Below are 4,475 nucleotides of genomic sequence, written 5' to 3'. Positions count from 1 at the left end.
CCCCCCCCCGAGATCCTCAGCAACAAACGTTGCCTTCCCGAAGCGGCCGAGGTTCCTCTACCCGACGGACGGACGGCCGACCCAGTTTTACATACTCGCCGAGCGACGTCGAGCGACGACAATTAACCGCGTGATACGCGGCTTTATCGCGGTCGTATACGCGACGGCGCGCGTAAACGCTAAAAATACACCGGAAGAGCTGCGCGGAAAAGGCCCGTCGACGACGAGGAGCGGTGCTCCGCTTCCGACGACGACGTAAGACCCGGCGCGCCCTTCGTCGGCCCCCATCGTCGTCGTCGTCGTGCTGGCGAAGAGCACAGTCCGCGCGTTATCATCATTCACTACTTATGTCATTGATGCCTCCTCCGCCTCATTGTTACGCCGCGCTCGCAGCCGGTAATAGGACGGTGGTGGTAGTAGTAGTAGTAGCAACAGCAGCGCGGAGTGTCATCGGGTCACGTTTCCCGCGTCGAGATCCGACGACGACGACGTTTTCGAACCGGAATACCGTATTCCCCCGCGAGGAGCCGTATTTGGCCGTCGCGTCCCGTTCTGGAATGGCGATCCCGCCTGTGTGTCCGATACCTGATACCGTTGCGTCTGATAAATATGCACGTCCGCTCTCGCTCGCTCTCTCTCTCTCTCTCTCTTTCTCTCTCTTTTTTTCTTTCTGTTTCGGGCAGTTCCTCTTCCCACGGGCGCGAATTTCCGATACAGGCGTCTGTGCTCTCGCGAGCCGAGCCGGACGATGCGTTTTCCGCGGACGCAACGCGCTGCACTGAAGAAAGAGAGAGAGACGCGAGGCGAGCGAACGAGCGAGCGCGCGGTGAAACGCGCGGTACACGCGAATAATATGTTTTTATGCGAGCCTCGCGGCTGGCGATACCTCGCGATATAAAGTTGAATCTTGGCGGAGCCGGCCGCGCGCGCGCTTGTTCCATCGTACGTCGCTTTCGCGCCACGCAATCGCGCGCATGCACGCACGCAGATCGCGCCTTCGTTCGAGTCGAAATTTTCACGCCACTCCGACGACGCTCTTAAAGCAGTTGGCGTAAGACGTTTCCTAAGGATTCGTTGGAATTTGCACTGTAGAATTTTAAGTACGAACTAATTATTTTGATGCGATTATAAGTGGATTGACCGTTCGAGAGCTGAGATATTCGCAACGAAAGATGATGGTTTTTATATATATTCCTGGAGATTTGCGTTTCTATTTCTGACTTCTATTTTGAATTTCTTCGAAATCACTTGTAGGATTTCAATGAAACACTATTGTGATATTAAGGATTAATATGGAGATATTATAAACATCGTAGGAAAAATTGCATAACAAGAAAAAAAAAACAATATTTTTGTATTTATAATATCGTGTACGTATGTCTACCTCAACTCCGTTTCAAATTAACATTTATTATTTGTTAGTTAGATAGTGAAATAAATATATATGAACGTAATTTTGCTTGATAAATACTGAATTTATGAATGGCCCCTTTAACGCGCCACTGAAAATAATCGAGGTTTTTTCATCGAATATGTGAATCTGCCTGTTGAAACGTTGGCGAATCGATCGGGGAATAAATCGAGTCGAAATTTTCCGTTACGTTAAATCTTGAATTTTACAAATACAGTGCGAGTGAAAACAGCCAAGATAGGACCAATTCTAATGATATAATTTACTCCTACTTTGACAACGATGTCTCAAATTTCTGTTCTCGCTGTTCTCGGTCGAAAAACAGGTTGTTTTGAACGCTCACACATACGAATTTAACGATCGGAATGTCGAGAGCATTTGTAGCTTCGAGATAGCGCTGAAATTTTAAATCCGTGAGAATTCAAGTTTCGAGAGAAAAACATTAACAAGCGTAAAATATCGTCAGAATAGACTTTTGACGGTCTATCAATTATCGAAGCAGGCGCAAACTCAAAAGCGTCTAGGTGGCATCGAAATTTTGATTCGGGGATTCTGGGACAGCTTGTCAGCTCCGTCTTTACTACGAAACCGTAGAATCGGGTACGTTTCGCACGCCGCACAGAAATACAACGCGAGGAACAACAGTGGCATTCAGCGTTAAATCCGCGCTAAACGCGTCTTTCGCGATCTGGGCCGATCCTGAGGCTCGCGGCTCGTTGGCGAGCAACAAGCCGTACAAATCCAACTGAAAGTTAAACCGACTCCTTTTTATGCACCGAGCACGTAGTTTACGAGTCCGATGTACGGCGCGATATTGATTTGCTTTTTTATCAACTAGCTAGGCAATAACGTAAACGTAATAGCCGCGTTCAGCGGAACGTTTATTTTACAACTGTCGCCAAATTTCTCGCGCTGAGACTGGATCATTCGAGATCCTCCAGATCTGAAAGAATAATCCGATCTCAGGTTAGAAAATTTCCAACAAAATCAGCTCGGCACCCCCGGAGTGCAAAAAGGGGGTCAAATTCCAAAGGACTCTCGACGTTCGGCGATTTTACCCGACTTCCGCAAAATTCCTCGCTCCAGCGTCAACCAGGACGACGTGCTTTCGACCTTTCTCGGGCCGAACGTGCCCCGAGAATCGCTCGAAACTCGACGTGGAGCTCGAGATTCTTCGGAGCTTGCTCGCCGGGCGTCGATTCTCGCGCAAGACGCACGACCTGGATTTCCGCGCCGATATTAGCGTACCACACACGCCACGCCCAAGGATATCCGTCATTTACTACGGGGGCCACGATGCGCCCCCGATCGCGGACAATGAGCCATAGAGCCACGAGCCGTTTAGCTTTCATTAACACTCGGCGAGCTTGTGAAAACACGGTCGCGTGGCGCGCGCGTCTCTGTTATCTCTTTTCGCGAGCGTCGATTATCACGTAGTAGCACCGTTGATAAATATACAATCGATAGTGTAAAACACGTGTCGGCTAGCGTGCGTGGAACATGTGTGCGCGTCGTTACCGCCGCTAAATCGAGAAAGAAAGAAAGAAAGAGAGAGGGATAGGGAAGGGGAGGAGGTGAGAACCTCGAGATATTTCGGGATTGCGTCGCCGCGTGCGATTTTCCCAACCCACTTCTGTCTCCTTCTTCCTCAATTTTTCGTCAATCGTGCGCTTCTCTCGTTGTCTGAAAAAACATCCCCCGCGCGACGTAAATGCCGAGATAACGGTCGCGCTTTAGCGTCGTTAATTGACGCGGATTGGCAGCTGCGACGACGATCCGAGAGTCGCGCATCGGCGGGGTTAAATCGGGGCGGAATCGCGACGCTTCGAGAGCCCCAGCTGTCACGTGAAACATCTTCTCGGCCTTCTCGCGAGCCGGACAACGTGGCTCGACTGTGATGCACGCCGCGACGTGCAACGACAAAGAGCCGTGGGAAATCGATGTTTAACGCTCGTTAAGCGTACTTAGCGTTGCGACAACAGCGCGTGGCGCACGTTATCACCTCGCAAACGGCGAATTATCAGGAGAGGCTCGATCTGCAAAAATGCTTTCGTGGCGCTCTTAAACGCCGCGCGACAGCACCGCGTCGCGCTCATTTCAACGATTCGCCCCCCCCCTCCCCCTTTATTCACCTTCGGAGAGCCGTTCTTGTGAACGTCCAATTAATTTCACCGAGGTTTTACTTGCAGCCTTATTCTAAACAAATAACTAAAGAGAGAGAGAGAGAAATTATTTAATTCTGAAGGAAATTTTATTAAAAAAAAAAAAAAATAAAAATAGAAAAAGGTTTCTTTGAATAAACAACATAATTTAATATCAGATATCATTTTGTTTGAGTGAAAATGTTGTTTCACTAAAATAAACTGTGTGTCGTTTGATAGAAAAAACAGTATTATTTAGGTAAGGTATAATATTTCGTTTTTTCTAGTAAGAGAATTTATTTAATTATATATCAAATCAATTGTTCCACTGAAACACAAAAAGAAGTTCTATAATGTTTTCTTAATGTAGTGCTACTTCTTTCGAAAAATATATTGCCTGCGCCAACTTTCATAATGTTTGGATGAAAATACAAGGGAAATACGTTATTTGACATCGAGATATTTGTTGTTTGAGAAACCAAACAATCCTGTTTGCCGATTGGAATATTTGCTCTATTCCCGAAAACAAGTCTGTTTCAACTAAAGAAATTTTATTAAATCCAAACAAATCTTTTTCTCTCTATGTACGCATATAGTTGCCTGAATAAAGGGAGAAACATAGCATCCCGATGAAAAATCTGCCAACCATTCTCTGAGGATCGTTGACGGTTCAGAGTTTATCAAATAAAAATTCCAATTGCCACTAATTAAATTTCCGACCGCGCGACGATGGGTGAGAATTCACCCCGTCACCGGTGTAAAAAACCGATCGATGGGGAGTTAAAGCCGCAGTTATCTCGACGGGAAAGATACGGTATCTCATTGAGAAATACGTCACTTCTCTGAATAATCGTTATGACGGCTTAACTATCCGATTAAGCGATCGTCGACCGCACGTTGGTGGTGGCTCGATTTCCACCCCC

At 47.1% G+C, this 4,475-nt stretch overlaps 1 protein-coding gene across 25 annotated transcripts in view; it reads right to left on the bottom strand.

Moving 5' to 3' along the window:
* The window catches only part of LOC106743577 (ankyrin-3-like), a 116,212-nt gene that overhangs the window by 53,629 nt on the left and 58,108 nt on the right, over positions 1 to 4,475 (bottom strand). The window contains exon 1 of one of the 25 annotated variants that reach the window (XM_014617564.1): positions 586 to 786. The exons of the other annotated variants lie outside the window; for them this stretch is intronic. The gene's annotated coding sequence lies outside the window, so the exon portion shown is untranslated. Of the gene's footprint in view, positions 1 to 585; positions 787 to 4,475 lie in introns of those variants that run through there. 25 annotated transcript variants of the gene reach the window in all.

Source organism: Dinoponera quadriceps, unplaced genomic scaffold, assembly GCF_001313825.1.
Source record: "Dinoponera quadriceps isolate SergipeBrazil2010 unplaced genomic scaffold, ASM131382v1 scaffold1146, whole genome shotgun sequence".
Taxonomy (NCBI): Eukaryota; Metazoa; Arthropoda; class Insecta; order Hymenoptera; family Formicidae; genus Dinoponera; species Dinoponera quadriceps.
The sequence above is the reverse complement of the archived record's forward strand: the minus strand, read 5'-3'. Positions and strand labels throughout refer to the sequence as shown.